Below are 27,851 nucleotides of genomic sequence, written 5' to 3'. Positions count from 1 at the left end.
TGTGACAATGTGGGACCATTGTTGTTGGTCATTGTGATAACTGCTATTTCAGCATAGTGGTGACGATAAAAAAGACTAAATAAGGTGGTACACACACACACACACTCTCTCTCTCTCTCTTTCTCTCTCTCTCTCTCTCTCTCTCTCTCTCTCACGATCTGGCTGTCACACTCAAATCCAGGATGTAGATCAAAATATTAGCAACACCTCTATTGACTCACTTACATATTCCAGACAGGAGAGTTTAACACTGAGGTCATCCCACTCTGAGCTGTTGAGTTTCAGCAAGTGGATAAGTACTAAGGACTTCCTGACATAGTCAGGTCAAATACGCTAGAACTTAAAAAGAAAACAGACATATTTTTTTTCCTGATGAAAACTGTCTAGACAAATAGATAAAAACACCACGTTCCTTTTCTGGAATATAAAAAACACTGCTCCCTAACCTTTCTGCCCTGTAACTAAAATTTGGACTAAGGGAGATGGGCAGGTGTGATGGTGCCTGTCAGTGCATCGGTCTCTGTTCTCTCGTCTCATCTGTAGTAAGAGTGAAACCATCAAAGTCATGAAGGTCACAAGATGGAAGGAACCAAAGGTCCAGAGTCCCTGCTTAGCTGAAGTTGCTAGGAGCAGTCCAACCTACATGAATTATCTCTCTTTATGTATTAGGTAGGGACAGCCAGAAATGGCAAGGGAAGGGAATGACGGAGAGGGGAGAAACAGACACACCTACAGCACTGCTTCACTACTCACAAAGCTTTCCCCCGCAGGTGGCAGCTGGGCATCTGAACCCAGGTCCTAACACATTGTCATGTGCACTCAACCAGGTGTGCTACCACCTGGCCCCTTGAAACTATGATGTAAATGAAACAAGTATGTCTTGTCTTAAGGCTCCGAGATGCTGGATATCTCTGTCTCTCCCCTCTGTCTTTTTTTATTTAAAGGATCAACATTTAAAAATTTTTAATATTATGCTTATTTATTGTCGGGAAATTGTGAGGATGTGGTTGAGCTTGGCAGGGTTTGACCTGAGGAGTGTGTCTATCCTGTTAGTCTCTCTCTCTACAGAGAGGTTGAGCAAGGAGGGACAGGAGTAACCCCAAAGGTTTGCCCTATCTATCAGACTCCCTGCCTTACAAAGCACCCTACATTCCTGATACTATGGTCATTAGATAAAAAGAAAGGGGGAGGGGTCGGGAAATTGTGAGGAGCCTCACAAAGCGTTAAGCCAGCTCCCCTGCCCCCCCCCCTGCATTCCTGATGCTATGGCCTATCTGCATAATCATTGTTTTGCCAGGGAGATTCCCCACCCATTCCATTCCTTTGATCTGTCTTCTTTCTGCCCTCTGAACCTTAGTAACAGTTGCTGGGGGGGGGGGGGGGAACTACCATTTCCAGCCCCTCCCACCTTCCCCCACCCCTCCTAGCCATGTATGGTATTGTCGAGCCACTTCTGTTTCTGTCTTGGCTCTTCAGTGTCCCGACCTGGAGGAGGGCGGGTGTGCAGACCAAGAGGCTGCTGCCAGCCATTGCTGTTGGCTCCACGTGGCTTAACCAGTTCTGCCACTGCCCGACTCTGGGGCGCTCACATGAATAAAGATTTGAATAGCCTTGCCGCCTCAGTCTTGGTTCCTGGGTCATCTCTAGCGTGCACAACGCTAGCCTGACACATCTGAAGCCCTGCTTTCACCACTTGTGAAGCTCTTCTCCTGCACGTAGGAATGGGGCTGAACCCAAGTCCTTATACACTGTACTGTGTGCATTTAACCAGGAACACCAGGATCCAGTCCTAGTCTATCTTTTTATAGATTATTTATTAACTTATTTATTTATTTATTGGATAGAAACAGAGAGAAACTGAGAAGAAAGGAGGAGATAGAGATGAAGAGAGAAAGAGAAACACCTGCAACACTGCTTCACCAGTCAAGAAACTTTTCCCCTGCAGGTGGGGACCAGGGGGCTTGAACCTTGGTTTTTACACATTGTTAACACGTCTGCTCTGCTAGCACAGTGTTGGATCTCTTATTACCACAATTAGTGTTTCTTCCCTTAACTAACATGTTTCTCTATGAAATTGAAATATTTCAAGAGATGGTTTAAGGTTCATGTTTTGCATATGGTTATCTGTTTCAGCAATTTGTTTGAAAAAGAAAATTCTTGGGAGTCGGGCTGTAGCGCAGCGGGTTAAGCGCAGGTGGCGCAAAGCACAAGGACCGGCATAAGGATCCCGGTTCGAACCCCGGCTCCCCACCTGCAGGGGAGTCGCTTCACAGGCGGTGAAGCAGGTCTGCAGGTGTCTGTCTTTCTCTCCTCCTCTCTGTCTTCCCCTCCTCTCTCCATTTCTCTCTGTCCTAGCCAACAACAACGACAACAACAATAATAACTACAACAATAAAACAACAAGGGCAACAAAAGGGAATAAATAAATAAAATAAATATTCAAAAAAAAAAAAGAAAAAGAAAAAGAAAACCTTTTCCTGTGAAATTATCTTGGTAAAATTGAAAGGAGATTTCTCCATTCTCTGGGTTTTTCTCAGACTAAATAAGCAACCCAGACACGGTTTGATCAGTAGATGGGGGAAATCGATTGGATAGCATACATGGGACTATTATGCGTGATGTGAAAATCTCTCCGTTATTAAAGTAGAGAAACAATTTGTATTCAAAACTACAACTTCATTGATGAAGAGAAGAGGCGACCTAGGTTCAAATATAGTCCCTGTTTCACTCCAGTGCTGTGTTATCTTTCCCTTTCTTCCCTCAACCCCGTCCTCTTTTCTGCCTGGAAAAAGTCAGTGTGAAATCCTGGAGAAAACAATAACAATAAAAAGCAAACAAAAACATTGTGCAAAGTGAACCAAGACAGTACACATCAATATCCACTTGTGCATACATGTTTATTGTAATGTGTAATCTTTATTGTTATATGTGACAGAAAGATAGAAAGACAACAGCAAAGGAACAAAACAGAGCCCCCAAACAGACCCAAATATATATATAGCCACTTGGTTTTTGACAAGGAAACCAAAGCTGCTTAAAACAGACTATCCTAAATCTTAGATCTGGTCTTCTCAAGAAAAGCAAAGCAAAGCAAATGCAGGGCCTGAATTTTCCAGACTAGCCAGCACTCCCCCACCCTTAGCAAAGTGAGCACATCATCATCATTATCTGCTTTCAGATTTCAGAAGAAGCCTTTGTTATTTCCCTTTTCCCTCTCCGTCTGTCCCCTGAAGGTCCTCTCTTCTGCTTCATTCAGTCCATTACAAATTTTAAGTAAGAGTTTTCATTTATTTTCTGGTTCTTTGTCGACAGTAAATAGAAGTAAAAATTATGTTGACATACCAGTCCTGTATATATGCGGTTAATTTCTTGCAAACTTTTCACAGATTATTTCAAATTTTCTATTCAGTCATTTACTCTGTTAATATATATATATATATTTCCTCCTCCAGGGTTATTGCTGGGCTCGGTGCCTGCACCATGAATCCACCGCTCCTGGAGGCCATTTTTTCCCCCTTTTGTTGCCCTTGTTGTAGCTTCGTTGTGGTTATTATTATTGCCCTTGTTGACGCAATTCGTTGTTGGATAGGACAGAGAGAAATGGAGAGAGGAGGGGAAGACAGAGAAGGGGAGAGAAAGATAGACACCTGCAGACCTGCTTCACCGCCCGTGAAGCGACTCCCCTGCAGGTGGGGAGCCAGGGGCTCGAACCGGGATACTTACGCGGGTCCCTGTGCTTTGCCACATGCGCTTAACCCGCTGCGCCACCACCCGACCCCCTAATATAGATATTTTTAGTTTTCCTTTTATATCAGTAGATCTTTTACTTTTTCTGCCTTTTGCTACAATGAAAAATTAATTAAAAAATTAATTTTGCTACCTCTAGAAAAATTAATTATGGGGCCAGGCGGTGGCACACCTGGTTAAACGCACATAGTACAAAACACAAGGACCCCTGCAAGGATCCCAGTTTGAGCCCCTGCTCCCCACCTTCAGGGGGGAAAGCTTCACAAGCAGCAAAGCAGGTCTGTGAGTATCTGTCTTTCTCTCTCCCTTTCTATCTCCCCTTGCCTCTCAATTTCTCTATGTCCTATCCAATAAAATGGAAAAAAAAAAAAAAAAAGGCCACCAGGAGCAGTGGACTTGTATTTGTATTGCTGCCACCAAGCCCCCAGACATAACCCTGGAAATAAATAAATAAATAAATAAATGGGGTACACGTAGTTAACCTTGCTTGTTACTAGTCTCAGGAGAAATCAGTCTTTAAAAAAATATTTATTTTACTTGACAGAACAGAGAGAACTTAAGAAGGGGTGGAAGATAGAGAAAGACATCTGCAGCACTATTTCACTACTCATGAAGCTTCTACCCTGAGGTGGGGACCAGGGGGCTTGAACCCAGGTCCTTAGGCATGGTAATATGTGCACTTAACCACCACCCAGCCCCAAGAAATCAGTCTGTTCAACTGGTAATATGATACTAGCTCTAGGCATTTCAGGTGCTTAAATCTTCAGGTTGAAGAAATTCCTAGTGATTTCTGGTTTACTGAGAGCACTTTTAAATCATAATTGGATGTATAATTTTAACAGATGCTATTTCTGACAGTCATGTGGTTTTTCCTTTTCAAATTGTTCAATATGGTGATATAATAGTTGTTGCTGTTTAATGTTAAACAAGCCATGCTTTCGCATGATACCTGCTGTTTTTTAATGTATTTAATAATGACTGACAATATTGTAAGATAACAGAGGTATGATTCCACACAGTTCCCACCACCAGAGTTCCATGTCCCGGTCCCTCCATTGGAAGCTTCCCTATTCTTTATCTCTCTGTGAGTACCAAAATTCTTTATGGGGTGCAGAAGATAGAAGGTCTGGCTTTTGTAGTTGTTTCTCCTCTGGACATGGGCGTTGGTAGGTAGATCAATACCCACAGCCTGTTTCTGCCTTTCTCTAGTGGGGCAGGGCTCTGGAGAGGTGAGTTTTCAGGACACGTTGGTGAGGTTGTCTATTCAGGGAAGTCAGGATGATGTCATGGTAGCATCTGCAACTTGGTGGCTGAAAGTCAGTAAGATATAAAGCAGGACAAATTGTTTAATAAACAAGAACCCTAAAGCAGGAATAGAGCAGATGAAACTAGGAGTCTTTGTATGGGAAGGATACCTGGTACTAACCTTGTCCAGTGGAAATTTCATCATCAAACTGCACTTTTTTTTTTTTGCCTCCAGGGTTATTGCTGGGGCTCAGTGCCTGCGCTACTAATCCACTGCTCCTGGAGGCCATTTTTCCCCATTTTTGTTGCCTTTGTTGTTACCCTTGTTAATGTTACTGTTGCCATTGCTGTTATTGGATAGGACAGAGAGATGTGGAGAGAGAAGGGGAAGACAGAGAGGGAGAGAGAAAGACAGACACCTGCAGACCTGCTTCACCCCTGCAGGTGGGGAGCCGGGATCTCTAACCGGGATCTTTATGCTGGTCCTTGCGCTTTGTGCCATGTGCGCTTAACCCACTGTGCTACCACCCGCCCCCTCAAACTGTATTTTTTCATATCAAAGGTTTGATTTGGGAATTTCTGTCTTCTATTTTCCTTCCTCTTATGCGCACACTCTCTTCTCCTTGAGCCTATAATTATGTGTTGATTTATGTATTGGATAGAGACAGAAATTCAGAGGGTGATAGAGAGGGGTGGAGAGACAGAGAGACACCTGCAGCACTGCTTCACCACTTTCCAAGCTTTTCCCCTGCAGGTGGGGTCCCAGGACTCGAACCCAGGTCCTTGCGCACTGAGACATGTGCACTCAATCAGGCGCACCACCACCCAGCCCCACTGAGCCTATACTGATTGTGGGTGTTTTAATGTCCTCATCTACCATTTGTCTGGGGATTGTATCACTTCTGGGTTTGCCTTGCTGATGGCATTTTCTCTTTCCTGTGAGATGCATTGGCCTGCTTCTTTGCTAGATTTGGTTGGGTGCCAGATATTGTGAAATTTGCTTTTGGGGGGTTAGTTGTTACTTGTTTGTTGTAATAGAAGCCTTTATTTGTGCACTTTTTATTGGTTTATAACTGGTAAAGAGATTGAAGATAATCTTATCAAAATGAGATTCATTTTTAAATTTAAAAATATATTATTCCTTAAAATATGTTTATGGTTATTTATTGGAGAGAGACAGCCAGAAATCGAGAGGGGAGGGGTGATAGAGGGCGAGAGAGATGGGGCAGGGTGGTGGCACACTGGGTTAAGCGTACATAGTATGAAACACAAGGATCCCAGTTCAAGCCCCTAGCTCCCCACCTGCAGGGGTGCTCACTTCCCAAGCAGTGAAGCAGGTCTGCAGGTATCTATCTCTCCCTCTCTATCTTCCCCCTCCCTTCTCAAGTTCTCTCTGTCCTATCAAAATATATATATATCAAAAAGATGACCACAGGAGCAGTATATTCCTAGTACAAACACTGAGCCCCAGCAATAACTGTGGAGGCAAAAAAGGGAAAGAGAGGGAGAGGGAGAGGGAGAGAGAGAGGGAGAGAGACCAACAGCACTATTTCAACACTAGCAAAGCTTTCCCCCTGCAGGTGGGGACTGGGGGCTCAACCTCGGCTCCGTGTGCATTGTTACATGTGCATTCAACCAGGTGCGCCACCACCCAGCCCTGTTTTTAAGTTCTTTAGGCTGGACCAGATCAGTCTTTATGGCTTAAGTAAAAGTAGCACCCCTGTCAAAGAATTCTACTTCATACCACCTACACTGGAAACCCTTTTCATGCTGACTATAGCACTTTCTGTAAACTATAGCAGAAAAATTCTGCAGATTTTTCCTCTTCTTGTTGGAGGTTCTTTTTCTGATTTTAGAGATTTTTCTCATATGCATGAGCTCATCACGGCTCGGATAAAGATTTGATTGGGCCCTTCTGCAGATTCTCCTGCAGACTGGAGCTGTCTCCCTAGGCGGCTGTCCCCTCTCTAGCAATCTGTCCTTTATATTCTAGCCAGTGGCTTCCCTGAACTCTCCATCTTTGATCCAGTAAGGCCTAGAGACCTTGCCACTGTCCCTCTCAGCACTGCAGCTTGACAGCTGTCTACTGACTATGAGGAAACCTTGACCACAGAGGTATAGTGCTATCCAGTAGGACCCTGGAGGCATGAGATGAACTGAAATGAATCAATTGGAAGAGGCAAAAGATAATCATTCTGAGCAGTCTGTTTGCAAGAAATGTTTGGCAAGAAGCAGTTAAAATGTTAAAAAAAAAACTCACACCCCTAAAACATTCTTGCTTGCCTTCAGAACAACGAAAAAAGATAAAACCTGTTGGAAGCTCTTTTTTTGTGTGTGTTTATTTCTTCCTTCCTTCCTTTTTTGATTTATTACATTTTATTTCTTGTATATCTTATTTAAAAAATATTAGTGATTTAATAATGCTTAACAAAGATTGTGGGATAACAGGGGTACAATTCTGTACATTTCCCACCACCAGAGTTCCGTGTCCCATCCTTTCCATTGGAAGCTCCCCTAATTCTTTATCCCTCTGGGAGTGTGGGCCAAAGTGCTTTTTACGGTGCAGAAGGTGGGGGGTCTGGTTTCTGTCATTGCTTCTCCACTGGACATGGGTGTTGGCAGGTGGATCCACACCCTCAGCCTGCTTCAATCTTTCCCTAGTGGGGCGGGGCTCTGGGGAAGTGGGGTTCCAGGACATATTGGTGAGGCTCTCTGCCCAGAGATGTCAACTCGGCAGGATTTCGTTTTGTTTTGTTCACGTTTCTCCCTACATGTTGGAGGAAGTACCACAGGAGTGGTAGGAAGAGTTCTTGAGAGCACAAAAGAAGCACTTTTACACTGTGGGAGGAGCCAAACCTGGAAAACAGTAGCCAATGAGGAAAGACAGGTAAATCTCAGCGAACCAATGAGAAGCGTGCTCCTGGTGGGACTGGAATCAAGAATTTAAGAGAAAGGAGAGCACATGCATCCAATTACTATTTCAATATGACTTCTACCTCACTTCTTCATAGTAAAATATTTACACGTGGGGGTCGGGCGGTAGTGCAGCGGGTTAAGCACACATGGCGCCAAGTGCAAGGACCGGCATAAAGGCCCCGGTTCGAGCCCCCGGGTCCCCACCTGCAGGGAAGTCGCTTCACAGGCAGTAAAGCAGGTCTGCAAGTGTCTGTCTTTCTCTCCCCCTCTGTCTTCTCCTCATCTCTTCATTTCTCTCTGTCCTATCTAACAATGATGACATCAATAATAACTACAACAAGAATAAGAGGGAGATAGACCATTGCAACCCTGCGTCACCACTCGTGAATCTTTCCCCCTGCAGGTGGGGACAGAGGGCTTGAACCTGGGTCCTTGTGCACTGTGGTGTGAGTGCTTAACCACGTGTGTCACTGCCTGGCCCCAGCATATTTCCTTATTTACTGCTACTCCTAAATCTTGGTGCTTAGACATTCTTCCTCTCTGCACGCACACACACACACACACACACACACGTATCTTTTTAAATCCACTGCAGTTTCAAGTTCACTTGAGTACTCGAGGGTGGAAGTGACAAACTGCCAGATGACCTGGGGCTTAACATGTTGGAGCTGGTCAAACCTTTAGTAGGCAGTTCAATTTCCATAGACTATCTTAAATTGTAAAAGTTTTTATGTTCCAAAGAAGTAAATGTGTCAGTCAAAAAAAAAAAAAAAAACTACTCAGAGTAACATATGTCTTGCCTAAAGCAAATAAAATGAGGTTCCTTGACTGCTACTCTTCATGCTCAAGTAGTGCGGGAAGTGAATCTCAAAATGTGGATTGTTATTCTTTGTGCAGTCTTTCATGCCAATGGCAAAATAAATACAAAGAATAATTGTGTGTGTGTGTGTGTGTGTGTGTGTTGATATTATTCATCCGCCATTAGAATACCATGTGCTCTGAGGTGATTTTCCAGAGCCACAGATGGACTTAGAGCTGCGTCCACATTCCTTTCTGTCAGTAGCATGGTTATAAGTCCCTGAAGAACAGGCCAGAAAAAAATGCCACCCTTTCTGAGTCATCCCTTTTCGTTTATCATTACTTAATCCCTGTGCTCTTACTAAAAGTGCATCTACTTTGACTAGTGGTACCCATCATTGCAGGAATGGCTTTATCACTCATAGTCCCCCATACAAGGAACATACATAGAGCATTATGAATACCTTGTATTAAAAAGAGGAAAAAATCAGATGGGATGGGATACAGAGCTCTGGTGATGGGAACTGTATGGAATTGTACCCTCTGATCCTATGGTCTTGTCAATATTTCCATTTTATAAATAAAAATTTTTAAAAAGAGGAAAATGGGGGGGAAGGAAGGAAGAAGTATAGATCTACAATTCCAGGCAAAATATATAGTTAAAAGCAGGGGTAAATAGCATAATGGTTATGCAAAGAAACTTTCATGCCTGATGCTCTAAAGTCGTGGGTTCAATCCCCTGCACCACCATATGCAAGAGTTTATCAGTGCACTGGTACACACACACACACACACACACACTAAAATTGAAGAACTGGGAGAAGGGACTTGGGGAGCTGGTATATCACTCAGGATCCAGTCAGAAAGTTTACAAATATGTTATCTAAGAGGACTTGATTCAGGGAAGGAAGACCATGAGCTCAGCATGATCTAGAGTAGGAAAGCAGAGATAGATGAGTTACCTTTCAGGAAGCCACTATAATTTCTGGATAAAACAGACAAAAAGGACAAGAATAACTCCTGGGGGCTACCGTGTCCTGGGAGAGCTGGAATCATGTGGCCTTGGGCAGGTTGCCCAACTCCTGGGAGCTGAAGCCATGATGGAAACTTGAGCACAGGAGTGAATTCCAACCAAGCTTTCAAACTCCACAGTGCCTCTCCTTGACTAAATTCAAACACCGACTGCTCAATGGAGACAGACACGGAACACACAAGTCCCAAAGTGGCAGACACCATACAGGAATGCTTCGTGACTTAGGTAAGGAGTGGCATGCTCAGAGCACAGGCACTCTACCCTTAGACTTCAAAACATACCACCTTGCAGTCAGCTCTTGAAAACTCCTAATCTTCTTTGCTCAATCTAGAAAGATTACTCTGTAGCCAGCTTGATGGTCTCTGTAATCCAGGTCACTAACAGGTCATTACATTCCTCTAGCTATGCAGGAAACAAGTCTGAATTAGGCACCAAAGCTTCTAAGAGTTTCTTATTTATTTACGTACACGCCTTTCTTTTCTTCTTACTTCCTTTTTTTTCTTTTTTGGTTGTTGCCTCCAGGGCTGGGTTGGCATTATGAATTCACTGATGCTCCTGAGAGCCATGTTTTTTCATTTTATTGGATAGATCAGAGAGAAATTGAGAGAGGAGGGGAGACAGAGAGGGAGAAAGAAAGACACTCGCAGATCTCTTTCAGTGCTTTGTGAAGGATCCCCCTGCAGGTAGGGAGCCAGGACTTGAACGTGGATCCTTGAGTAGGCCTGTCCGCATAATACTGTGACCAGTCAAGTACATACATAGCTGTTCATAGTACAAAGCAAGTGAAATGCCGGAAGAAATGTTACCTACAAGTACTAGAATGATATGGTCACTGTGGTGAGTAATGCAAAGAAATAGATTCCAAAATACAATTTGTGAGTATTTCCCAAACTGTTGAGATACAGTAAGACAGAAAATGAGACGGAGACTTGATGAAACTTATTAGTTCTTTTTTTAAAGTTTTATTATCTTTATTCACTGGATAGAAACATCTAGAAGAATGGATAGACAGAGAGGGAGAGAGACAGAGAGACATCTACAGCCCTGCTTCACCAGTTGTGAAGCTTTCCCCCTGCAGGGGGGGGGAACAGGGGCTTGAACCCAGGTCCTTGCACATTGTAACATGTGCTTTCAATCAGATGCACTACCACCTGGCCCCATTTTTTTTTAAATTTTAAATAACAGAAGCCCATGTTAAATTCCCTCAACCAAATTCTATTTCTGCCTAGAGTATACCCACATTTCTTCCCCTGACACCAGGGACCCACTATGATCTGCTCTGCTTTCCAGATTTCCTTCAGCTCCTGCCCATTCAAATACTAACCTCAAAGATTAGCCTCCAGTAACATCCAAATGAAAAAAAAAAAGAGCGAGTCTCTGGGATCTTCAAATATGTCATCTCCAGCAATTCCAAACTTGTAGTGGATTTCAGCTTCTACTGTGTTTCAAAGTGTAGTCTGTGTGTGTCTCTCTCTGACCTCTCTAGTTCCTGATTTGGTTACTTTTGTAGGCTCAGCCTTCACCTGGCAAGCAAATGCTTATTCTCCGAGACATGGCTTGGTGATTACTCCTCCTCTATCGGGGCTTCACAGATGTTCCAGCTGGATTTAATATTCTCTTCACATGTTCCGGCTGCATTCTTTCACGTGGCCTTTACCATACTGTTTGGGAATTGTCTGCCTGCGTGTCTGTGTCTGACATGGGAATGTAAGCTCTAGGAGGTCAGGTCTTACTCATTTCTGAGGCTGAGCAGAAATACGTGCCCTGGTTACTATAAAAAGGCTTAAGTGCAGAACTTGGGCTGGAGTTGGAGTATGGCACCAAAGTCAAAGACTCCGCAGTAGGGGGGAGGGTTCAGGGCCTGCAACATGATGGCAGAGAAGGACCTAGTGGGGGTTGAGTTGCTATGTGGCAAACTGGGAAATGTTATGCGTGTACAGACTATTGTATTCTACGGTTGACTGTAAACCATTAATCCCCCAATAAAGAAATTTTTTAAAAGGCTTAAGTGAATGTAACCTACTATCCACATTAGTGACTTCTCTACTTCCTTTTCCTCGCTTTTCTAGAAGCGACCTCCTACTTACTCCGGCCAGCCAGGACTTCTCATTTTTCCTAAGAGAGACAGGCTCAGGAGCTGGTGTGTGATATAAGCCACTCCAAATCAGGGTGACTCTTATCTAGGATAAAGTCTGAGATTTCTTTCCTTATCGAAGCACTGAGCTCTAGTGATAACCTTTGTGGCAAATCAAAAGGAGGGGTTAGAGGGTGAAGAAGACAGGAGAAGAAGAGGAGGAAGAGGAAGAAGAGAGAACGAGAGGAAGAAAGAAGTATAAAAATGTGTTGAGAATAAGAGTATTCAGACCAGTGTAAACCAAAAAAAAAAAAAAAAAAAGTTTACCCTGTTGAAAAATATCTACCATGACCAAATACACCCATCCAAAAAGATCTGTGTACACCTGTGTTCATAGTAGCATAGTTGGTAATAGACAAAACCTAGAAGCAACCCAGGTGTCCAACAACAGATGAGCGGCTGAGCAAGTTGTGGTCTATATACACAATGGAATACTACTCAGCTATTAAAAACGGTGACTTCACCCTCACCCCATCCTGGATGGAGCTTGAAGAAATCATGTGAAGTGAGATAAGTCAGAAACAGAAGGATGAATATGGGATGATCTCACTATAGACAGAAGTTGAAAAACAAGATCAGAAGGAAAACACTAAGCAGAACTTGGGCTGGAGCTGGTGTGTTGCACCAAAATCAAAGACTGGGGTGGGGGGAGGGTTCAGGTCCTGGAACAGGATGGCAGAGGAGAACCTAGTGGGAGCTGAATAGTTATGTGGAAAGCTGAGAAATGTTGTGTATGTACAAACTATTGCACTTTATTGTCAACTGTAAACTATTAATAGTCCAACAAAGACATAAAAAAAAAAAAGGAAAGGAAAGGAAAGGAGAGGAAGGGGAAGGGGAAGGGGAAGGGGAAGGGAAAGGAAAGGGAAAGGAAAGGAAAATATCTACCATGGTCGAAGAGGTGGCTCAGAGGATAAAGAATTGGACTCTCAGGCATGAGGTCTTGAGTTCAATCCCCAGCAGCACATGTACCAGAGTGATGTCTGGTTCTTTTCTCTCTCCTCCTATCTTTCTCATTAATAAATAAAGAAACTAAGAAAAAGAAAAGAAAAGAAAAGAGAGAGAGAGAGAAAGGAAGAAAGAGGGGCCAGGTGGTGGCACACCTGTTTGAGCACACATGTTACAGTGCACAAGGACCCAGGTTCAAGCCCCCAGTCCCCATCTGCAGGGGGAAGCTTCACAAGTGGTGAAGTAGCACTACAGGTGTCTCTCTGTCTCTCTTCCTCTCTATTCCCCTTCCTTCTCTTTTTATATATATTTTTATTTTTATTGTATAGAAACAGCCAGAAATTGAGAGGAAAGGGGGAGACAGGGAGAGAGAGAGAGAGAGAGAGAGAGGGACACCTGCAACCCTTCTTCACCACTGACTCACAAAGCTTTCTCCCTGCAGGTGGGGATCAGAGGCTCGAACCTGGGTTCTTGTGCATTACAACATGTGCACTCAACCAGATACACCACCACCCAGCCCTTCCCCCTTCTCTCTCAATTGCTCTCTTTATCCAATACATAAAGATAATAATAAAAAATTTTTAAATAAAGAATGAAAGAAAGAAGAATATTTACCTAGCCCCTTGCTGGATTGCCACAGAGGATACTGAAATTAAATTAATTTTTGGAGTAAAAAAACAAAGATGTTCCCACAGACATGAAAGTTGAATGTTCATATCTTCCCATTATCCCTGTGAGAAGCTGTTAGAAAAAGTATGGAATTAGGTGGGGCAGTGGCACAGCTGGTAGAACACGTGTTGCAATGCACAAGGACCCCAGTTCAAGTCCCCAGTCCCCGCGTGTGGGGGTTAGGGGGGCACCTCCATGAGTAGTGAAGCACTGCTGCAGGTGTCTCTCCTTCCCTCTTCCTTACAGTCCCCTCTCAATTTTTCCCTATGTCTATCCAAAATAAAGAAATTAATAAAGCACTTGTTCCCCCAGAGTTATCACGGGGGCCAGGTGCTGGCATGAGTCCACTACTCCTGACAGGCATTTCCCCCCATTTTTATTGGCTAGAACAGAGAGAAATTGAGAGGGAAGATAGAGAGAGAAAGAGAGACACCTGAAGACCTACTTCAGTGTTTGTGAAGCGTCTCCCCTGCAGGTGGGGAGCTGGGGTCTCCAACAGGGGTCCTTGCACGGTCCCTTGCACCTCATACTATGTGCACTTAATCCGATGTGCCACTGCCCAGACCCAGAAATATTTTAAAAGTATAATATACTGATGTCCCTGTGTCTAGAGGGATAGTTTTAGAATAAGAATGTCAAATAAATTCTGCTATTTAGGGGCTATTTGGTGACGCACCTGGTTGAGCACACATGTTACAATGTACAAGGACCCAGGTTTGAGTCCCCGGTCCCCATCTGCAGGGGGCAAGCTTCACAAGTGGTGAAGTGGAGCTGCAGGTGTCTCTCTGTTGCTCACCATCTCTATCCCTCTCTTTCCTCTTGATTTCTGACTGTCTCTATCCAACAAATAAATAAATAAAGATAATAAAAAAATAAAAAATAATAAATTCCACTATTTACATCTTCCCAAACATAGGTAACTCTGACTAAATGAACACAGAAAGATAAAGGGGTTAGTTTGAAGCGATGAACAGTCCTTTTCCTTTATCAGTGAACTTGGACGGTTAGATACAGATCTTTAGCAATATGAAAAAACTAACTGGTGGCAATTAACTAAATGTGTCCTTTTTGAATTTTGTTTATTTATTGAATAGAGACAGGTAGAAATTGAGAGGGTAGGAGAAGATAGAGAGGGAGAGACACCTTCAGCCCTTCTCCACCACTCGTAAAGCTTTCCCCTTGCAGGTGAGAACTGGGGGCTCGAACCCATGTCTTTGAGCATTGAAACATGTGTGCTCAACCAGGCATGCTACCACCTGACCCCAGCTGTCTTCTTTTCTATCAACAATTATGTATTCTTTCTGTGCATATAACATGTCTATCGGGGAAGCCATGACAGAAGCCAGACCTTCCGCCTTCTGCATCCCACAATGCCCCTGGGTCCATGCTCCCAGAGGGATAAAGAATAGCAAAGCTGTCAGGGGAGGGGATGGGATACGGAGTTCTGGTGGTGGGAACTGTGTGGAGTTGTACCCCTCTTATCCTATGGTTTTTGTTAGTGTTTCCTTTTTATAAATAAATTTTTTTTTAATTGTCTATATAACTGAAGCCCAATTCCCTGACAATGGGCACTGTCTTATACCTCTACTTGGCTCTGAATAACCTCTTCAATAAATTTCTCTTTTTCCTAAACTTTAGATTCACTCCCTAGCAGTGATTATTTCACCATGTGCACTGCCCGCCCCCAGCAGTGTTTATTTCAATCAACACCAGCAGTGCTTATGATAGCCCAAAGCTGGAAACTTCCCAACTGCCCATCACCATTACAACAACTCTATCAAATGTGTACAATACACAGCAATAAATGAAAGGATAACTGCATGCTACAGTATGGAAGCATTATGCTGAGAAAAAGGTCCAACGTGAAAGAATATGTAGTATGATTCCGTGCGTGTAACGTGAAAGAGCAAGCAACACTGACACAGGGTGACGGAACACAGAACTGTGGAAAAGTTTGTGGGATTACTCATCAGAAGGGTCTACGGGAGAGCATTCTAGGCTGCTGGCAATTTTCGAAATCATGTTGTGTTTGCTCGTTGCACTTTTTTTCCCACTTTGTGAAAATTCAAATAGCTATGTGTTTATGAAGCAGGCACAGTGTGTGTGTGTGTGTGTGTGTGTGTGTGTGTGTGTGTGAGAGAGAGAGAGAGAGAGAGAGAGAGAGAGCTCTGTTTCATTGAGGTAAGTCAGAAAGAGAAGGATGGAATTGGGGTGATCTCACTCATGGGTAGTAGTTAAGACACAAGAACAGAAAGGGGAAACATAAAGTCAAACTTGGACTGGGTTTGGTGTATTGCTCCAAAGCAAAGGCAGGAAGGGAGAGGACCTGGGGGGGGGGGGGAGTGTGGACTTGGAATCCTGGTGCCTGAAGATGAGAAGGGACCTAGGCTGGGTGTGAGAGTGTTTTGCAGACACCTATGTTCCAGCAACTGCCCTGTAACCATGAGCCCCCCCCCCCCCCCCCCCCCCCCCCCGCCTCCAAACAAAGAAAGTTTACTGGGGTCGGGTGGCAGCTCACCTGCCTGCTCGCGCATGTTACAATGCACAAGGATCCAGGTTCCGGCCTCCTGTAACCCGACCTGAGACGCGGAGCTTGGCAAATGGTACAGCAGTGCTCCAGATGTCTGTCTGTCTCTCTCTATTCCCCCCTTCCCTCTCAATTTCTGATTGTCTCTATCCAATAAATAAAGGTAATTGGGAGTCCGGCAGTAGCACAGCAGGTTAAGCGCACGTGGCGCAAAGCGCAAGGACCGGCATAAGGATCCCGGTTCGAGCCCCCGGCTCCCCACCTGCAGGAGCGTCGCTTCACAGGCGGTGAAGCAGGTCTGCAGGTGTCTGTCTTTCTCCCTCTCTGTCTTCCCCTCCTCTCTCCATTTTTCTCTGTCCTAGCCAATAACGAACAGCATCAACAATGGTAGTAACGATGACCAAAACGAGGCTACAACAACAAGGGCAACAAAAGGGGGAAAAAAATGGCCTCCAGGAGCGGTGGATTCATGGTGCAGGCACCGAGCCCAGCAATAACTCTGGAGGGGAAAAAAGAAATCAAGGTAAAAGTCTACTTAAATATGTGAAGAGTAGCGACATAAGTAATAGACATGACCAGTTGCCTTACTTTGTTTTCTCGCTCCCTGACCCCATTTACCAGTTCTCGCTTATGAATAAGTGAGCCCATCTGGTATGTGTCCTTCTTTTTGGCTTATCTTGCTTAACAGGATGTTTTCAGGTTCCCTCCAAGACGACGCAAAGGAGCTATGACTTCACTGTCTTTAATACTTGAGTAGTATTTCATCATGTATCGCATCAGAGCAAGGAACTCTAGGCAAGGAGGGGTGGAAGAGAAGTCTGGGGTCCCAGTGCATAAGGATATTACACTCATGTCACAGTGACTGTACAGTAAAGCATTAACCCCCTCAATTAAAAAGAAAAAAATGAGAAAGGGAGCTGGGCGGTAGCTCCCCAGATTAAGTGAACAGGGTACCAAGTTCAAGGACCTGCACAAGGATCCTGGTTCGAGCCCCCAGCTCCCCACCTGTGGTGGGGGGGTGACTTCACAAGCAGTGAAGCAGATCTGAAGCTTCTCTCCCCCTCTCAGTCTTCCCCTCTTCTCTCAATTTCTCTCTGTCCTATCCAACAATAATAACAGCAGCAGCAACAACAATGAAAACAAAACAAACAAACAAACAAAGATGGCCACCAGAAGCAGTGAATTTGTAGTGCAGGCACCGAGCACCCGCGGTAATCCTGGAGGTGATAATAATAATATTTTAAAATAAATTTAAATAATGAAAAAAAAATCTGCTCAAAAATACATCACCAGTTAGTTGTTCTCTTGCCATCCCCAGTATTGAGTGAAGAAAATACATCCTTCATTTTCATCCATCTCTTTCTCAAAAGCAGCAGTGGTTCTCTGTAGATGAGTAATAACTGAGCTTCTTAAAATTGTCCTGCAAGTTTTCACAATTAGGCCTCAACTTTGGTGTCCATCCTAGACTGAACTCGTCTGCCCGAACCTCTCATTTGAAGATCACCAGCTTTTCCAGAAGGGCCAACTAGACCCCGCTCTTCCCAGGGGGGCCACGCATGCTCAGCCTGTGAGCCCTCATCCCCCAGCCTCTTCTGAACTCCTCTCCTATACAGAGTTGGTGAAAATGCTCTGGCAATCCAAGTGACATCTCTTGAAACCTGCCTCCGCTTTTCTGTAGCTATCACTTTCATGCATTAAAAAGGTACTACTAGTCAGACTGTGTGTGAACTTTTGAAGGGTGATTATAGCTCACTCATCTATTTTTCCTGTTTCTGTGCCGGGTCTGGTCCAGGTAGGCAGTTTTCAGTAACATTTAGTCACATCGTTTCTGATTAAAAAGCTCAGGTTCCAGCAATGGTAGGGACAGCCCCACTTCCTCCAAAGGGAGGCTGGTCAGCCTGCTCTGCCACTCAAGGAAGACGGGTCCTGACATGAGTGCAGCCTAGAAGGTTCCCAGCTGTGACCATGGACTGGGAGCTCAGACTGATAGGGACTCAGAGGACACACAGGCTCCTGTGCTCAGTAGGACTAGATGTGGGTCCTGGGTCAGATCAACGGGCTAAGCAGTCAATGGTATTTACATACTTTTCTCATTTGACATGTGTGGGAGCTACTCTCTGCCCTAATCCAGATTTCTAGCCCTATTCTCAACTCTGACACCATCTTCCCAGACAATATTTTTAGTCTACCTGCATGTTAGCTGTCAGGCTGAGGCAAAAATTACTAAAGTCATGAGCCCCTTGGAACAGACCTAAAATAAAATAGACTTACTAGATTCTTCCCACACACAGACCCCTAATTTCATCTTCTCTATTCCTACTTTGGGGTTCCTGTTTATTCAACAGTTTGTCGTGCTTTACATCTTACTGCTTTTCGGCCGCCAAGTTGCAGACACTATTATGATACCATCTGACTTCCCTAGGCAGATGACCTCACCAACATGTCACCTGCCAACATCCATGTCCAGTGAAGAAGCTATTACAGAAGCCAGAACTCCCACCTTCTACTCCCCACAGAGAATTTTGGTCCAGGGCAGAGGGTAGATAGCATAATAATTATGCAAATAGACTCTCATGCCTGAGGTTCAATCCCCTGCACCACCATAAGCCAGAGCTGAACAGTGCTCTGGTAACAAAACAAAACAAAACAACATCAACAACAAAGAATTTTGGTCCATAATCCCAGAGGAGTGAAAGAATAGGGAAGCTTCCAGTGAAGGGGATGGGACATGGCACTCTGGTTGTGGGAACTGTATGGAATTGTTATCTGACCTCTGTTATCTGACAATCTTGTTAATCATTATTAAATCACTAATAAATTAAAATTAAAAAAGCTCCTGTTCCTGGTTCAAAGTTCACTATCACTTGCCGGCTATGACTCAAGGACTTGGGATCATAAAACATCCTTGAAAATGATCCTTTCTTTGCTAATGATAACTGACGTGTACTTCGCCAGGCAGACTCATAGGCCATGCACATCAGCTGTGATGAATAATTTCCTTTGTTCTTGTTCTTGTTGTTTTAACTCTTGAACATTTTTAAAGCTCACCAGGAATCAGAGTACTCAAACATACAGAGGATGGAGAGCCTGACTTTAGGTAGAAGAGAAGAGGATCTTTGCCAGTGAAAGGTTCAAAGGTGAGGAGACCAGGAATGTGGACTTCAGCACACACATGGCCAGCCCTCAGGACCCAGGTTCAAGGACCCAGCCCCCCACCCGCAGGGGAGAAAATTCACAAGCTGTGAATCAGCGCCGAAGGGCTCGCTCTCTCTCCTCTGTTTCCCCTTCCCACTCAACTTCTCGCTGTCTAGCAAATAAAATAAATAAGCAAATAAATATTAAAGCAAGGTGGCTGGGCAGTAGGGCACCTGGTTGAGTACACAGGTTCTAATACTCCAGGTCCCTCAAGCTCTAGGGGTAAATCTTTGAGTGGAGAAGCAGTGATGTAGGTGGTAGGTGTCTCCTCGTTCTCTTCCATTGATTGATTGATTGATTGATTGATTGATTTAGCCTCCAGGGTTATCGCTGGGGCTTGGTGCAGCACTGTGAATCTACTGCTCCTGGAAGACTTTTTTTTTTTTTTGCATTTTATTGGATAGGACAGACAGAAATTGAGAGAGGAGGGAGAGATGGAAAGAGAAAGAGAGACACCAGCAGATCTGCTTTACTGCTTGTGAAGTGACCTCCCTCGCAGGTGGGTAGTGGGAGCTTAAACCTGGGTCCTTGCGTGGATCCTTGAACATAGTACTATGTGCGCTTACCAGTTATACCGCCACCTGGCCCCCTTCTCTTTTTTTTCTATTTTCCCCTTCCTTCTCAATTTTGCTGTGTCTCTATACAATAAATAATAAAACAAAAAAGTAAAAAAAAAAAAAAAGAAGAAGAAGTGGCTTCAAGAGTTGTTGCCTGCTGGAGAGAGAGCATAAGGTTATGCAAAAAAGACTTTCATGCCTGAATTACCAAAGCTCCCAGATTCAGTCCCCAGCACCACGATAAGCCAGAACGGAGTAGTACTTTGGAGGAAAAAAATTAACCATGTTTTCAAGAGTCCTTGCTCAGACTTCTGTGTAGCCCAAGCTCTGTGTTGAGCAGTGATATTAATCTGACCTGGCCTAGCACATCTTAAGATTTATGTAGGAATTCATGTGGACAAATACATTAGAATTTGTAGAGGTTGATTACTTCTGACTTTAATTTTCACCCAGCTGAAGTCCACAGCCACATAAAAATTAAAAAGCATTATTTTCTGGGAATGTCAAGGGTGGTCATGATATGCTTGCATAATAGTAACCTCAGACTCTGAAGTCAGTCTGGGGGGCCAGGTGGTGGTGCACTTCGTTAAGTGCACACATTACAACACGCAAGGACCCAGGTTCAAGCCCCTGGTCCCCACCTGCAGGGAGAAAGCTTCATGAGTGGTGAAGCAGAGCTGCAGGTGTCTATTTCCCCTTATTATCTCACACTCTCCTCTAATTCTGTCTGTATCCAGTAATAAAATAAATGAGTTTAAAATATGTATATATAGGGAGTCGGGCGGTAGCACAGTGGGTTAAGCGCACGTGGCGCAAAGCACAAGGACCGGCATAAGGATCCCGGTTTGAGCCCCTGGCTCCCCACCTGCAGGGGAGTCGCTTCACAAGCGGTGAAGCAGGTCTGTAGGTGTCTATCTTTCTCTCTCCCTGTCTGTCTTTCCCTCCTCTCTCCATTTCTCTCTGTCCTAGCCAACAATGACGGCAATAATAACTACAACAATAAAACAAGGGCAGCAAAAGTGAATAAATAAATATTAAAAATTTAAAAAATGTATATATATATTTTTTCTCATCTTGTTGCTCTTGTAGTTGTACTTGTAGTTGTTATTGTTGTTGTTATTGATGTCATTGTTGTTGGATAAGACAGAGAGAAATGGAGAGAGGAAGGGAAGACAGAGAGGGGGAGAGAAAGATAAAGACAACTGCAGACCTGCTTCACCACCTGTGAAGTGAGTCCCCTGCAGGTGGGGAGCCGGGGGCTCAGAATGGGGTCCTTACCAGTCCTTGTGTTTCATGCCATGTGCGCTTAACCTTCTGTGCTACCGCCCGACCCCCGTGTGTGTGTGTGTGTGTGTGTGTGTGTGTGTGTGTGTGTGTATAATTTTTTTTTAAGTCAGTCAGGTGAGGGGTTGGCTCCTGGCCTGACCATTCATCAAAAGCAAGACTTGGGGAGCAACTTTATGAGTTGATGCCTTGGAATCTACTGGAAATGTATCTACAATTTCCCACACCTGTAAGGAAGGACGATGATGATATAATAATGATGGTGACATGGACCTCAAGACCTCAGAGCACTGCCATAAGAATTAGCTGATGTCAATGCTTAGCACAGTGCTGGGGGGGGCACACTATGCTTTCACTAGTGGGCTATCATTATTCTACCCACATAGTAATTCTACTCTATTTATTATTCCAAGACCATAACCCCGGGTTCTAGCCTGAGTGCCAAGAAAACAGCAGAAGCCCTAATTATCTCTACACAGCCTGCCTCCTTTGATCAGTCTCTAGTCATTGCCTTAATCGTTCATTCTTCATGAGGCTTTATGGTAATGGACAGCAAAGTATTTCCTGTGGGATAGAGTCGATCAGATTCCCTCGGCTGGGGACAAGCTCAGTTTCCTGAGAAGGACCAGCTGGCACTGCCCCAGGCTGTACTTTGGAACCTGGAACATTGGGTGGCAGTTTGCACAGGAGTGTTTGTTTCATTTTCTCTTCTTGGATAGTCATATTTCATTCAAATGACAGTTCCCAGTTCTGTTCTCTTTCAGGGCTGGGATCAAATGAACTAGCTGAGCCTGAAATGCACATTCATTTGTTTAAGCTGTAGTCTCTATGTCCCAGCAATCTCTCTCTCCCCCCCCCATCCTGCCATGCCTCCCTCCCCCTCCTCCTCCTCTTTCTTCTTCTTTTCTCTCTCCCTCTCAATCTCTCTCTCTGCCCCCAGGGTTATTGCTCCCCCCCATTTTATTGGATAGGACAGAGAGAAATTGAGAGGAGAGGGGGAGATAGAAAGGGAGAGAGAAATAATAGATACTAGCAGACCTGCTTCACTGCTTGTAAGCGTCCCCCCCCCCCACAGGTGGGGAGCCGGGGTCTCAAGCCTGTTCCTTTTGAGGGTCCTTGTGCTTCATACTGTGTGTGCCACTACCCAGCCCACTGTACCAGCAATCTCTGTATCTTGACCAAGTAACCTCATTGAGTGCAGGCCCCATCTAGGCCCCAGCTGCAGGGGGAAAGCTTTGTGAGTGGGGAAGCAGTGAGTGATGAAGTAGTGTTGCAGGTGTCTCTCTCTCTCTCTCTCTCTTTCTCTCTACCTCTCCTTTTCCTCTCAATTTCTGGCTGTCTCTATCCAATAAATAAATAAAGATAATAAAAAGAAGGCAACGTGAACTGACAGACACAAGGACAGAAGCCTCAGGAACCCTTCTACGTTGGCCTAGTAACAAAAGAAACTCCAGAAGACTTGTGTTCTGAGAGTTTTCCTACTATCTTGATTATGCGTTTTCATTTACTTCTATTTGCCTCTGTTTGCATGAGTTGTGTGATGTCATCTGTCAAAGAGTTTATTTATTTGCCTCTTCGGGTGTTGTAGTTGTTGATAGCTATTCACTGTGATCATTACTTATGACGAAAGTAACTCCTGTTGGTAAGCATCATGGGCTTTCCCTCAGTACAGTGGTGGCTGTGTTGTTTTCATCTCAAGTACAAATTGGCAAGCATTCTAATTCTAGGAGAGAATGACTTACAGATTAAGAAGCTGACTTATACATTGTCTTTATGGAACACAAAAATAACTAGGGCATACTTTGAATCATTAAAAAAATATTTTTCTTTTTTTCTTTAAACCTTTTGTTTATTTATTTACTGTTAGATAGAAACAGGGAAATTAAAAGGAGAGGGGGAGGTAGAGAGGGCAAGAGAGACACTTGCAGCACTGCTTCACCACTCGTGAAGCTTTCCCCCTGCAGGTGGGGACCGGGGGACTTAAACCTGGGTCCTTGTACATTGTAACATGTGTGCTTAACCAGGTGCGCCACCACAAGGCCCCTGAACCTTTTATAAGACGATAGCATCTGAGGAAAATTGAGAAACTTCCCCGAGTATAAGAATAACCCCCCTACCCCTGGATTTGATGGTACCATTTTGGAATTAAAAAAAAAATTGAATTTCAGCTGAGGATATCTTGGTCTTCATGCGTTGTTGCTGTAATTTCTTGCGTAACCAATGGAATATGTTTGAAAGCTCATGGAAACATTACAAATACATTCAGGAAGCCAGGAGATATCTCACTGGGTACAGCAAGCCACTTCCTGTGCACAAGGCTCTGGGTATGATCCTGGCCCCACAACAGAGCACCATGGAAGCCCAGAAGCTCCTCCTTGGGTAGTGGGGCAGTGCATTTGTGTCTCTTCCTCTCTCCACTCTGTCTCATCTTCTATTCTCTCAGCCTATGTGTATAGAATAAAAATATCAGACCAGGAGGCTGCTTGACGGTAACACACACTTATCATAAGGCCTTTGGTTTAATACTGGACACTCCATTGAAAAAAATTACATTTGGGGGCTGGGCCGTGGTGTACCCAGTTAAGGGCACACAGTACTAGGCTCAAGGACACGTGTAAGGACCTTCGCCCCCCCACCTGTAGAGGGGACCCTTCATAAGTGGCAAAGCAGGTCTACAGGTGTCTCTTTCTCTCTCCCTCTCTATCACCCCTTCTCCTCTCAATTTCTCTCTATCCTACCCAATAAAATGGGGGAAAAAAGGGCCTCCAGGAGCAGCAATGAGCCCCAGCAATAAGCCTGGTGGGGAAACAAAACAAAACAAATCAAAACAAAAGTACATCTCTGTGTGTGTACAGCAGTGTGCAGGTGTGTACACTTTGTGCAGGGCTGTGTGGATTTAGAAAAAGAGCTTCTCCTGTTCAGGCTGGCACAGGTGAACAGATGTCAGGATGCTGGGGAAGTTGAGGTTTCCAGTTGTGCTGGGGGCTTTAGTGCTTATTTTGCTGTGTGACATAGCAACATCCCTTGGGCATTTTTCCATTCTAAATTACAGCACTGGTCAAGAACACGTAATGACATTATGTTTCCAGGTCCTTTATCAAAGGCTTTTCTCTGATTAACTTGGGGTCGGCCCCACAAGAAGCAGTGAGACGTCTCCTGGGTCACATCCAATTTCTTCAGTGGCACCATTCGAAGCTCAATCTGAAGACTCATTGCCTGTGGAGGCTGGAGGCTGGGCCACAGTGACACTCCCACTAGAGCAACTGGCAGAATTATTCTCGGGCAATCGCACTTTCTGGGATTTCTAGCGGACATTTGTTTTAAAAAATGTATGCCAAAATGTGCCTATATGTCAGACTTTGGAAATACATGAGTCCATCTAGTTCATGGTTCTCAAATCTTGCTTTATAAGAAGTAGTACTGCTTCTCTTTGAAATGTGAAATGGACCATGTAGCACATTTGTAGTGCCATTAATTTTACGGATATTTGAAAGCCTGCACTTTACTCTGAAAAACCTGTCCTCCCTATTTTAGACATTAAACTGTCCTTTTAATATAAAATACAGCGATTATACAGATAACAGCTTTCTTAAATATGCCACCTTAAAGGAGAGGATTTACACACTAAGAATTACGAATCAGTCTTCAAGGAAATAGAAAGAGATACAATGAAGTGGAAAGACATCCCATGCTCGGGATTAGAAGGATTAACATCATCAAAATATCCCACCTATCTCCCATCCAGAGCCATATACAGATTTAATGTCACCACCATCAAAGTACCAACAAACTTTTTTTTTTTTTAAGGAATAGAACCAAAACTTCAAAAATTTATCTGGAACCAAAAAATCCCCAGCATTGCCAAAACAATCTTAAGAAAAAGGAACAAGACCAGAAAAAGGCACCATACTACCTGACCTCAAGCTATACTACAGAGCTACTAGAGCCAGAACTGCCTGGTACTAGAAACAAAATAGATGCACAGACCAGTGGGGTAAAATTGAAGATCCAGAAATAAACCCCCTACATCTACAGTCACCTAATTTCTGACAGGGGGCTCAAACCATTAAATGGCAAGAGAAGAATCTGTTCAACAAATGGTGTTGGAAAAACTGGATTGAAACATGCAAGTGGATGGAATTGAACCATCAGTTATCACCATACACAAAAGTCAACTCCAAGTGGATCAACGACATGGACATTAGGTCAGAAACTATCGAATACATAGAAGAAAATATTGGCAGGACACGTCACAACCTCTGCTTCAAAAAAACCTTCGAGGATAAAATCCAACAGCAAAGAAAACAAAAGGTAAAATAAACCAATGGGACTACATTACACTGAAGAGCTTTTGCACAGAGAAGGGTAGCAACACCCAATTAGAAATACACCCTACAGCATGGAAGAAGGTCTTTACACAACACACCTCAGGGCTCAGCAAGCTAGCACCAAGAAAACAGGCAACCCCATCAGAAAATGGGGCCAGAACATGGGCAGAAATTTCACTTAGGAAGAGACCCAGAAGGCCAGCGGATATATGAGAAGGTGCTCAAAGCCACTGATCAGAGAAGGGCAAGCAGAGACAGTAAGATACCACTTGGCACTGGTGAGGATGTCATTTATCAGAAAGGACAGAAATGACAAGTGTTGGAGAGGATGTAGAAGAAAAAGGACAGTTCTGCACTGCTGCTGGGAGTACAAATGGTCCAGTCATTATGGAAAGCAATTTGGAGACTGACTGGAACACTAGAAATGGATCTACCCTAAGACCCAGCAATTCCTCTCCTGGGGATTTACCCAAAGGAGACAGAAACATCTATCTCCAGACAGAAGAGATATATGTATACATATATTCATGGCAGCACAGTTTGTAATGATCAGAACTGGGAAGCAACCCAGATGTCCAATACCATATGAGTGGCTAAAAAAAAAAAAAAAAAATACCATTCAGCTGTTAAAAGTGAAAAAGTTGTCTTCTTTGCATCCTCTTGGATGAAACTTCAGGACATCATGTTGAGTGAGGTAAGCCAAAAATAGAAGGCTCCATGGTCTCACATATTAGTGGGACTTAATAAAGTACGGTACAGGGAGGGAGAGTACCAAGTAAAACACGGACTGGATATGGTGTATTTCACCAAAGCAAAGGACTCTGGGGAGGGAAAGGGAAAAAAACACCTCTGGGGGCCTGGTACATAAGGAAACTGTATGCATATGTCAATGACTACACTATAAAACATCAACACCCTCAGTACAAATAATAATAATAATTTTTAAAGTGGCATCTTAGCCACTGGGAGATAATTCCCAGGGCAGAGATATCACTTCATCCTTTGAAAGGACTTGGTTCAATCTTGCCACCAGCCTGTGACAGCATCATGCAGGGGGAAACTTCAGGAGAGGTGGAGTAGTGCTATCCTGTCTCTCAAAATTTTGTCTCTTTACCCCTTTCTCTCCTTTTATGTCTGTCACACTGTAGATGGAAAAAAAGGTGATCTTAGCATAATAAATAGAATTGAAAATTGGGGCCAGGCGGCGATTCTCCCGAAAGAGCACAGACATTACCAAGCACAAAGACCAGAGTTCAAGTTCCAAATCTTCACCTGCAGGAGACAAAGATTCAGGAGCAGTGGAACAAAGATGCAGGTGTCTCTCTTTCTCTTTTTTAAAAATTTTATTAGTTTTCTTCTTCTTTTTTTTTTTTTTAACCAGAGCACTGTTCATCTCTGGCTTATGGTGATGTGGGGGATTGAACCTGAGACTTTAGAATTTAGAATTTGTTTGCATAATCATTAAGCTATCTACTCTCCACAAACATTTTATTAGTGATTTAATATTGATTTACAAAATTACATGTAACGGGTATAATTCTACATGATTCCCACCACCAGAGTTCTGAATGCCCTGTCTCCCCACTGCAAAGCGCCACAGTTCCCCTAAGGCTGCAGACATGGGCCAACCACCATCTCTACAACTGTCTGTCTGCATTTGTACATAATTGCTCCCTTTTTCTTCCAGGTCCAGTCCTCTCTCCCCCTCCAGGTCTCTCATGACCCCATTACTACCTCCATATGTCCCTCTCCTTTTCCTCCTCTCTCTCTGGGTGCTGACGGAGCCGGAGTTCAGAACCCTCTTATCTTCTTCCTTCTATTACTTCTCCCCCACTAGGAGTATGGATTAAGATTGTTTTTGCTGTGCAGGCAGTGGGAGTTCTGGCTTCTGTCATTGCTTCTCCACTGGACATGGACTTTGACAGGTGGATCCACACCCCCCAGCCTGTTTCTGTCTTTCCCTAGTGGGGCAGGGATCTAGAGAGGTGAGGTTCCAGGACACATTGGTGAGGTCGCCTGCCCAGGGAGGTCAGGATGACATCATGGCGGCGTCTGCAACTTGGTTTCTGTGACTACAGATGTCTCGGTTGTAGTTGCTGGCTTTGATGAGGTCTTCCATTGTAGGTATTTGTTGTGTTTTTTCTTTTGGAGGGGGGAGGGGTCCTTTCTGTTCCCTTTTACTTCACTGCCATGCCTCCTGGGAGTCCCTAGTGTCTCTCTTTGTCTCTGTCTCTCACCCCTCATCACAAAAAGAAAATGAAAATAAACAGCCACCAGGAACAATGAGGCGTGTAGACACCAAGCCCCAGAGATAAAACTTGGGTGGCAAGAAAAAAAAAAAATAGACAATTGAAGTCATCCTCTGCTTTCCAACCTCTATTAAGCAATTCTTTGGGTCCACTGATCTGTTCTTTGCACAAGTATATCTGGACATTTAGGTCCTTCTCATGGACAGGAACCATGCTTCACT

At 44.0% G+C, this 27,851-nt stretch overlaps 1 protein-coding gene across 1 annotated transcript in view; it reads right to left on the bottom strand.

Moving 5' to 3' along the window:
• Positions 1-3,863: 3,863 nt before the first annotated feature.
• The window catches only part of MSH3 (mutS homolog 3), a 217,312-nt gene continuing 193,324 nt past the window's right edge, over positions 3,864-27,851 (bottom strand). The window contains exon 26 of the mRNA XM_060201098.1: positions 3,864-5,057. The gene's annotated coding sequence lies outside the window, so the exon portion shown is untranslated. The remainder of the gene's footprint in view (positions 5,058-27,851) is intronic.

The sequence above is a fragment of the Erinaceus europaeus genome, chromosome 11, assembly GCF_950295315.1.
Source record: "Erinaceus europaeus chromosome 11, mEriEur2.1, whole genome shotgun sequence".
NCBI lineage: Eukaryota > Metazoa > Chordata > Mammalia > Eulipotyphla > Erinaceidae > Erinaceus > Erinaceus europaeus.
The sequence above is the reverse complement of the archived record's forward strand: the minus strand, read 5'-3'. Positions and strand labels throughout refer to the sequence as shown.